The following is an 11,545-nucleotide window of genomic DNA, read 5'->3' as shown; positions in this document are numbered from 1 at the left end:
TTTGTATAATCTTAAAATCCTACCTTTTTTGTGTTGTTTTGATTTAAACCGAAGAAAACCGAAATAAAATGATAGATTGATTAAGATCTCTAGTTTCTAGTGTTTAGGGATATGAAGCGGGAACACCATTAATTTTCAGTTTCAACTTTAGAACTCGTCAATTATTGCGTGTGACTTTATTATCGATCAGTCGATCGCATGATATAACCAAAATATAGTCGAAACCAGCCGAATGCATGTTGCACACATCTGCTGTATCTTACTATGCGACGTTTTAACGACTTTTGTTTGAACAATCATTCGTACAAGTGTACACTTACAGCAATGAGTTGCTATTTTTGAAAACTACAAAAACATCGCCGGCTCGTTATTGCCAGTTCATATAATTCTCATTATAACCTCAGCAAGAATCCCCCATATGCCCAAATTCATTACAAGAAGATTAAATTTATGTTACTCTAAACGTGTTTTTATCTCGCTAATTCACTGCTAACACCGACCCCAACGCGCTACAATAAAGCTAATATACAGTGCTTAACTACAATAGCAAAACATTTTTATACACAACCCAGTACGAAGTATAGACGGAGCCAGTTTTTAAGACACTAATCTTCTATGGAACAAGTTTTATTTCTATTAATCTGAAATGTGGCATTAAAATGAAACATCTAAAAAAGCAAATTATTAATATTTTTGCACCGATAGCAAAGCATTTATACACAACCAAGTACAAAGTATAGATGGAGCCAGTTTCTAAGACACCAATCTTCTATGGAACAAGTTTTATTTCTATTAATCTGGTTAAGGACAGCTAGCGGGTCCGGAGTTCATGAGTTTGTCAGTAGTCTGGAGGGTACGAAAAATTGATATATGATATATAAAAAAGCTTTTTTTAACATTTAAAAAATAGGGGGTCCTGCCCCTCACCCTTACTCTCACTGTCTACGTCTCTGGAACTGTACAGTGAGCCTTGATACGTAACGAGTTATTTTTCTAGAAAAAATCGAAATCTTTTATATTTTGTGTTGCCCATCGAATTTTCTGTTAACACCAGCGTTGTTACGCTACAGTAAAGGTATTACATAGATATTGACGCCAATAGCAAAGCATTTATATAAAAGTAAGTGCAAGGTTTACATTATGATCTTCTATAATCTATGGAATAAGTTTAGTTTCTACAAATCTGGTTGGAATTAGAAAAGAAAAATTCTAAAAATCAAATTATTCACCTCTAACACGCTACAATAAAGGTAATACATAAATCTCAACACCAATAGCAAAGCAATTGTTATATACAATCAAGTACAAGGTATAGGTATATAGAAGGTATCTAAAATCCTATCTTCTATGGAATAAGTTTAATTTCTATGAATCTGGTAAGAAGGTTGGCATGAAAAGTAAATTCTAAAAAACAAATTATTAATTCCTAACAACACACTACAGTAAAGGTATTACATAAATCTTAACGCCAATAGCAAACCATTTATATACAACCAAGTACAAGGTATTGATGGAGCCAGTTTCTCAAACACCGATTTACTGTGGAACAAGTTTAATTTCTATAAATCTAGTAAGGAAATTGGCATCAAAAAAATTCTAAAAGGCGAATTATTCACTGCTAACATCAGCGCTAACAGGCTTCAGTAATGCCATTACACAAATCTCAACACCAATAGCAAAGCATTAATGTACGATCAAATACAAAGTGTAGCTATAGAAGGTATCTACAATCCTATCTTCTATGGAATAAGTTTAATTTCTATAAATCTGGTTAGGAAGATGGCTCTAAAAAAGTAAATTCTGAAAAACAAATTATCAATTCCTAACAACACACTACAGTAAAGGTATTACATAAATCTTAACGCCAATAGCAAACCATTTTTATATACAACCAAGTACAAGGTATGGATGGTTGGCATCAGAAAAGAAAATTCTAAAAGGCAAATTATTCACGGCTGATACGAACGCTAAAACGCCACAATAATAGTATTACACATTTCTTGATACCAATAGAAAAGCATTTATATACATCCAAGTACAAGGTATACATGAGGCTAGTTTCTACAATTCGATCTTCTATGAAACAAGTTTAATTCCTATATTCTGGTGAAGACGTTGGCATTAAATTTTAAAGCACAAATTAATACAGTGTCTCTCATATAATGAAATTTACAGTCCTGAGTCAGCTTCCGGGATCATATAACGATTGAAGTATTAATAGTTATAGGTAAATTGCCTCCTTTAAACGCTCAATACTTTGATATTTTTGAATGCATAATAGTTCTAATAACACTAAAATTTGGGTTGATTTTACTGTTTTTATAACAATAATATTCCAATGTATATTACTCGACGAAACTGAACTGCTAGCAATTGATGTGTCAGTTCATGTAAAGCAGGAAAATTTCAAAAAGCGTATGAGCGCTTCCACTTCCCGGCTGGCTTAGTATTCAATGTCAAAACAATATTTGGCGCTCCAGACGTGTATGTACCAATACGGAAGTAACTCATTTTCTTCACCTACTTTACATCAGGTTGTGTAAAGAGACTGAAACCTATGGGCAGGGGGTATAATTGCTTGGCGTACACAGACAGTCCCCGAACTCTTAATATATTGAAAATAGGGAAAATCGAAATAAAATTATGGCCTAACTCTAACCTGGCACACGCACTACGCGAGTACCCAATATTTTACAAAATTCGCTCACTGTAATAACTTGGGAATTTAATCAATGTTTAAACTATTTGTTTACACAGATGCAGTCCAGCGATGATTGTTGTAATGCGTTTGAAAACAGTCGGCAATTGCTGCTGTGCTGTAGTGGTTGTTACCTTATCCAATTTTACCCATTTTACTATCCACCCGCTTACTGTTAGGGCAGGGGAGTAGCCAGGGGGTGATTTGGGGGGTTTGACTCGCTCAGGGGTTAAGGGAGACTCGTTTTGGAGTAATATACGGGTAACCGTGTCTTTCAATGCCTAGAGACATACGTACGTTACGGGCACTCACTCAGAAGTAAAGAAGACTTTTCTCTGAGCAAAATTACGGGCACTCACGCAAAAGTAAAGAAGACTCATCTCTAAGTTAAGTTATGTGCTCACATTAATGAGTAAAAGAGATTCATCTCAAAGTTAAGTTAAGGCAACCACCAAAATTCCATGAGCTACGGGCACTTAAACAGAAGGGAAGAAGACTCGCCTCTGAGCAAGAAAGAATAGGGCAACCACTGGAATACCAAAATCCATTAAAACTTTTGTACAATGCGCATTGTACAACTATTAAATATTACGGTGGTGCAGTACATGACAGCAAATGCCGATTCACACGAGACTTGAAATAGTTAAAGTGAGCACGATGAGAAAAACACCCGCAAGATTAGGCTTGATTGTATTTTCCAATTCCAAAAATGTGTACAATCCTCCCGCCAAAAAAAAAAACCAAGTAAATTAGTAATTATCCAGTTGGGAATAGGGTGAGGGGTAAAAATGTGAATTGCGCTGGAAGTTCAAATTTCCAAATCAAACAATCAAGAGTGTGCAGCCTTTAATTAATACAGGAGAGCTATATACAAATAACTGGTTGAAACAGCGGCCGTACTTTTATTTGCCATAGGTGAACGCAAATATTTTTGGTCAATCATCGCGTATCATTTACTGTGGCCCGCGTCACATTTGATGATATAGGTGACAACTGGTGATGAATAAAAAAAATAGTATTTTGGTATTGTTTCGTCATAAAAATAACCGGAAAAATTTTAGGATGTATTATCGCATACAAGCGTCGTTAAACTTACTAGTGACGTGAATAGCTGAGACAGTCAGTGGACAAAAGTGACTTTGATAAGGTAATTGAATAATTAATTACCTTGGCCAGCCTAAACTGGCCTATAAGTAGGTTATTCGATTTTGACACCCTTGAATGACTTAAAACTTTCACAAATTGAATTCATCCCTTTCTTCGGGTATATTCATTAATAATATCTCAATAAGCTTATATAAATAGACAACAAAATATTAGTCTAGCATTATATTCCCTTCCGCATTGTCTTTTTGTGATCATTGTAAACAGTAACACCGAAATTGGTGCCCAGTATCAGAAAATTTGGTAATGGATCAATCTGCGATGATTTGGAAGTCGCTTTGTAGACATGAGTTGGAAAAGTAAGCTGACCAATTAAACAAAATTTTACTCGATATGGGAGAAAAAGTACTTGCTTGTGGAAAACAAAGCCTCAATGCTTAGTATGTCTGCAAGTTGTGTCGGTGCCCAAAAAAAAAATATATATATATATATATAAAACGGCATGGTATCGATGTTTGGGAGCGCTTCATTTCTTTGTTATGTAGAGTCTGAAATCTAATACAAGGAACAGGTTGGGATACGAAACATTGGATGCCAGTCAGTAGACTTTCAACGACCACCATAATTGATATAAAAACATTGAATAATGATAAATATTAATCAAATGTCTTGGGACTAATGCGGCCCACGAACAACATAAAATTAATATTGTGGTCCCCAACTGCAACAACAGTAACAACTTTGGACCACCTTGGCATAGATAATAATTCGGACTCGAATAATCGGTACATAGTATTTTTGCAACGCAAAGGTATTGGAATTACTCGCACTACCAGATTTAATAGAATTAAAAATTCGTTTGATTTTTTCTTGTGAACCGCATTTAACCCGCGTGCCGTTCGCAGGTTTATCCTATGTACTTATAAACCGATCAACAATTTTCCCCGTTGCGAGCTTACTTTCAATATGAAACTGATCGCCTGGTATCTATCGTGATCTAAAGCTTTGGTGACTAATTTCCTGTCTGTTACTACTTGCCCCGAACAAAAACGGTTTGACGCACAGATTTGGGGAATTAAAAGTGTGTATTTAACGTTGTGATGGTTTACGTATACGTACTAGATCAGCGTTTCCCAAACGGGGAGAATTATTCGACAAGAGTTCGTTTTTTATTTCAAATTACTTCGAGTCAAGTATCGAATTTGAGTTTTTCATGAGAGTTGTAATTTACAACGAAAACATTACAAACAAACATTACAAATTTCAGTTATTTCAATAATAGGACTTCTTTACATATAGTTATATTTATAATCATATACTTCACGAGTTCTCAAACTTTTGATTTGGATGTTATGGTGCCCGTGAAGAGGTTGACTCTTGTTAACGGAGCCCCGTAATGAATTTATAAAAAAAAAAAAAAAACATTGTTATTCGTCGATTAATGTTTCTGTGAATTAGAACTACATGCAACTCCTAGATCATGGCCCTGTTGTGGCATTTCGACGCTACCGTTGTCAAAAATTTTTTATTGCCTTTTTTGACAGTTAGAAAATTAGCCAAGTCATTATTTCAATAAGCAAACAAATGGCTCGCGTATTCCCTAGGTATGTCTCATGGAGACCTGAAGCTTTGTATGGAGCAGTTTGAGATCCTATAATATGCTTTAGGCTGCTAATATCGGCGCAGTGCTGTTGGGCTAGAGCAGGGGTCGGCAACCTTTTGTCGCTCGCAGGCCAAACTTAAAGGTTGCAAGTCATTGGTGGGCCGCACATAATTTTAAAAAGTTAAAAACCGAACGGATGGCCGATGAATCACATTTTTTCACACAGGTCAGAAGTTAAATTTTAAGCAGAGCGCGAAGACTGACCATTTGAATATTTTCTGCTCCATTAAACCATTTTCACTTAGCATCAACTTTTCTGCGTTTTGTTGCCATTTGTCTAATTATAATTGAATTAAAGGCTCATTAAACGAGTAATTGTGAATTATATATTTGTTAGGTTATAATATAATTTAGTCTACACGTGTCTCACAATAAATTTTGTGACGTAAAGATTATAATTCGTAAAACAGCTGTTTTCTCACTATAATTCAGCGAAGCGTCGCGGGCCGGATAATATTGCTCCGCAGGCCGTAGGTTGCCGACCCCTGGGCCAGAGCAACGGTGGAAAAGGTTTTTGGTTCAGGGGAAAGGATTTTTGCCCACCCGGATTTTCGAGCCAAGTAAGTATGACATAAAAAGTTACAGTTTATGAACAATATTCACAGTGTTACAAAAGCAAAATTGGAAACAATAAGCTTCCTGCCAAAACCAAATTTAACCGCAATCTCAACAAATTTATTGAGCTCCTTTAGCTAAAACATCAAAATTTGCCCATGTCAGGGTAGACAAAGGGATTCGCGGAAGGCCCCGCACTTTCAAATTACGCTGGATAGGGAGTCGGAGATGAATTTTTGAATTCTATGTTAAGTCAGAGTTACGTATTTCACAGGCAATCTATCGTCTCGTCGAGTCACAGGTTATATTAAGTCTATTAATGCTTAATTGTTGATGGCAAATCCGAATGATTTCATGTTGATAACTAGAGTCACTTCGGGTCTTTGATAAACGATTACTCGAACCTCTCCATATCCAGTGATTTTCCTAGACCGCCTATAAAAAAAATTCAAACACACACCTAATTTTCAGGTGTGACATCATACTTTAATTCTTAACGTAAATAAAAATGTATTTAGATATTCGGAAAGTGGCTTGTATGTGGCAAATATTTCTACATATTCAAATTCTTGAACGATAATTGAGAGGACATTATCTTCTAAATGGGATGGTCATTGCTGACCAGCCGTGGCACTCATCACAAATCAACACCGGTCCAGGTTCTGTGACAACAACTGAGTTATGCAGAGGTCTGATTTGTCCCCAATGTTTCCATTTTGCGTACCGTATAGTTAGTTCTTCCCACAAACCTATCAAGTGACAAAGATATATAGTAGCACAAATATTTGGGTTTGAAAAACCTGTATCTCCCATCATAGCATACCCTGTTTAATATAAGAACTTAAATGCGCGTTCCTACATATTTTTATATATAAGTACGACAATTGATAGGACATCGTGCCCTCTACAAGTATCCACATCTTTCGGTCGCGTGTGTTTAGCACTTCCCAAAATTTTATCACATACACTTACACAATTTATAGATTTAAAAAAAAATTCAGCACACCACTATGTTTTCAATTCCTTAATATAGTAAGCAATTTGGGATTCAAACCAGATTTTCTTCAAATATAAACTGATAGCGCAGTGGTTCACAACCGGTCCACCGAAGGGGCCACAGAGCAGCTGGAGGGTTGAAAAACCACTGTGATACCGCATTGTTAGTAATCAAAATTTTCAACTTGCGCACTCATAGCCAGTGTTCCCTCTAAGGTGTGCGCGTGTGCGCGCGCACACAGTTTTCGGAGGCTGCGCACACGCATAGATTTACTGCGCACAGACGTATTTCGATGGAATGTAACAATGTGCTCGGTTGGCAGGTTGAGAAAGTTTGTTGTTGGCCCACTTATTACCCGGTTAGAACACCAAAATTTCTTCATTGGTTTTTGCACAAATATTAGTCATTTCCAAAAAAGTGCGCACACACCAAAATTTCTGCGCACACATACTACAAAAAATTAGAGGGAACATTGCTCATAGCCCACCTTAATCTCAAAAGTTAATAAATCTGTCAAACATCACAAATATAAGTCTTGGAAACAGGCTGGCATGTAACATCTCCTACTCTGAATCTTGTATTCTTGATTCAGAACCGCATTTCCCTATTTGTCTATTAAAATTTTAATTGATAGTAAATCACACCCACTACAAGTACTTCGAACTTTAATTTCCAAATTTTAGAAATATTAGTTTGCCAAGTATTAGATTTTCTCTGTTCTGTTACTTAAATAAAAATACACTGTAAAAATCCGGATTCAAACACACTCCGGTATATTTATACCTAATAACAATAATATTGGTAGTATATCTACTAATATACTACTGCAAGACTCCGGGATATTCAAACTGGTGCTCCCGAAGTATGCGAACCAAGATGGCGGACATCGGAACGTAACATGGGTAACAGGTTAGGGTTAGGCGATAATTTTTTTCCAATTTTCCTTATTTTAGTCCTATTATCAGTTCGAAGACTAGCCAAGAGCCTCCCGTAGTATTTATACCTAAAATTATGGCCTAACCCTAACCTAGTACACATGTTACATTCCGATGTCCGCCATCTTGGTTCGCATACTTCGGGAGCCCCTTCAAACTTTATCAAATTTTAAATTTGATAAGCCATACAAGTATTAGATTTTCTCTGCTTTGTTACTTGACTCTAAATAAACTGGAAAAAGTCGGGATACGAACACACTTCGGTATATATTTCTACTTAAAACAATGTCATTAATAGTACTCATACTTACTACGGGTAGTCCGGGATGTTCAAACTTCCACAAATTTTGAAATTTAATAAGTCATACAAGTATTATTGTGCCCGACCCTGTTACTTGACTCTACATACACTGGAAAATACGGGATACGAACACGCCTTTGTATATATTTATACGTTATACACAATACTCAATACTACTCCGCGCCTTTCAAATTTTATCAAATTTTAAATTTAATAAGTCATACAAGTATTAAATTTGCCCCGCTCTGTTACTTGATTCTAAATAGACTGGATAATTCGAGATACGAACACGCATTTGTTTACATTTATACCTGTACAATAATATCTATAGTACATATACTACTGCAAGTACTCCGCGCCTCCCAAATTTTAATAAATTTTTGATTTAATAAGCCATACAAGTATTGAATTTGCTCTGCCCCGTTCCTTGACTCTATATAAACTGGAAAATTCGGGATACGAACACGCTTTTGTATGTATTTATACGTTATACAATTATATTGGTAATACCCAATACTATTCCGCGCCTTTCAAATTTTATCAAATTTTAAATTTAATAAGTCATACAAGTATACAAGTCCCGCTCTGTTACTTGATTCTAAATAGACTGGATAATTCGGGTTACGAACACGCATTTGTTTACATTTATACCTATCCAATAATATCTATAGTACATATACTACTGCAAGTGCGCCGCGCTTTTCAGACTTTATCAAATTTTAAATTAAATAAGGCATACAAGTATCATATTTTCTCTATTCTGTTATTTGACTCTAAATAAACTGGTTAAGACGGGATTCGAACATGCCTTTGAATAAATATTCAAACTTATACAATAATATTGATATTACCTACTACAACAAGTGCGCGGAATTTCTATAACTTCATCAAATACCTAAACGTGCAAAGCCGTTGCCTTCCTGCTATCGACCGACTTATTTCCTTGTGTCGTTTAATGCATGCAGACAAATTCTATAGGCGTCATTCCTAATTTACATAAACTTTGAAAAAACAGTAAAAATAATCGGAATTTGAACGTTATTTGAAAGGTAATTCAATCTCATCGATATCAAATCCCTCAAAAATTGACATTTTATTAAATTTTTGTTATCTAGCATAATACAAGTCAACTTTATTCTAGGTTTATATTACCATTCCCATAACACTTAAAAATTTAATCAACTGTAAATTCTACATTCTTTTTGATAGTAACGTCACGACGTCTTTCCTTATAGATTTCCATACATTCATCTATATATCACACTTGGGAACCCATAATAGAGTCTATGTTGATATATACCAGTCAGCTGATGCTTATTTTGGCGTCACAAATCCATCGGGTGTGGGCGGATAATACTGAACCATTTTCTAACTGTATCCGGTTTTAAACAAAAACCATTCAAGCCTATACAAGCCAGCAAAGGTCCGTGCGTCGGATTACGTAGAACGTAACGTGAAGTTTACGTAAAGTAAATACGTAAAACGTGCTATTCTTCGGCCCAAACATGCGTGATTGCACACGTTTTGAGAATATTTAATCTTAGTCAGAAGGAAGTAATTAAGATTCTCATTTTACACGACGTTACTAAAACGAAGATTTCGCTTGTTGCTTTGCATGGATTTCTTTTATTGCTATTCTAAAGATATTTGTTTTAAATTTTGATATGAAAATAAGAGGTCCATCAAAAAGGTAATTTTTAACTAAATTCTGGCCTTAGTAATCATTCGAAAAGTAGCTAAGTTTTTTAAATATTACCGTTTACTTAAATGGGAGTGGTTAACCAAATTCTTAGATCAAAAGAGGGGTGTGACTGTACATTCGCAACCTTTAAGATAATATTTCTGCTCAAATAGCTGGCACAAACGCTCACCAAAAAGAAGAGAACCTTAAAATTCAATTTACAGGCAATCGCCAAGCGCAGATCACGGACTCGTTTTCAGCAGCTAAACAATGAGGAAAGTCTATTAAAAGTAAATTTGCATGCACCACTGATGCAAATACTTTTGACACGCAATTTCCTGTTTCAGAAATCGTTGTGGTAATTTGAATACAATTCTCAAGCTACAATGCAATTCATGGTATAAAACCCGTCTATATTAAATTGCAGACCAAGCAAATGCATATCTATTTACGGGCCCGGAAAATGTGCCTCATAAGCCCTAAGTTTGACATGAGCGAACTACGGCTCGCGGGCCAAATCCGGCCCGTCGGGTAATTTAATAGGCTTGCCTGATGCTACCACAAGAAATTTGTTAAGATTTTGATTGAAACTAGTTTTGGCACGAGGCTTATTATTTTTCACTTTCGATTTTGTGACACTGTAAATATTATTCATAAATTGTAACTTTCTTACGTCACTCTCACATGACCCGCCGGTCTAGGGGGGGGTAAAATGTTTAGCACCTGGTACAAAAACTGCCCAACTCTGCCCTAAGCACATAATACTTTGGTGCCTGTGTTTGAAAAATATTACTAGGAATGTAACTAATGTTCCGTGTTATCTGGCAGTTGAATAAGTAAATTTCAGTATTTACTACTAATTGGAGTCCAAGTTATGATTTTTTTTTTCGTAATATTTTTTTTAAATTGTTATTATATACCTACAAACATTTATAGAGATGTTCAAATTAATAATTGTGAAAGAAAAATCATTTCAACCAGGTCAATACTGAGGTTTTAATTGTCTGACCAATCATTTCATCTAACATTAAGGCGCCATTGAAGATTTGGCAATGTTAATTTTGGTACTCCCGAAGTATGTGAACCAAGATGGTACGTAGTATGTGTACCAGGTGAGGATTAGGCCAAAATTTTAGGTACAAATACTACGGGAGGCTCTTGGCTAGTCCCCGAACTCGTAATAGAACTAAAATAAGGAAAATTGGAATACAATTATTGCCTAACCCTAACCTGGTACACATACTACGTACCATCCTGGTTCCGGCGTCCGCCATCTTGGTTCATATATACTTTGGGAGTACCAAAATTTCTGTGGTGCCCCCTTTCCTTGATGCCCTAAGCACGTTCTTCTCTTCCTTAATGGTTAATTCAGACCTGGACTCACTCTTCCAATCAATGAACTACATTAGGACAAAACGATATGACATTAATTAATAGCTTCGGTTACACAAGACCAACTATACTTACTAATTCTGCTTTTGCCCTGGTGATACCGTACGCGTATATAAAATGCAAGCATATTGGTCTGGCATGTAGGCGGTAGGTTGTCGCGATGTGGATAACTTCCTCGTTGATCAGTGCTCTTCAAGAGGGGTTTCGCGGAACCCTAAG

Source organism: Styela clava, chromosome 2 (genome assembly GCF_964204865.1).
Source record: "Styela clava chromosome 2, kaStyClav1.hap1.2, whole genome shotgun sequence".
NCBI classification, from domain to species: Eukaryota; Metazoa; Chordata; class Ascidiacea; order Stolidobranchia; family Styelidae; genus Styela; species Styela clava.
This window is presented reverse-complemented; position numbering follows the sequence as displayed.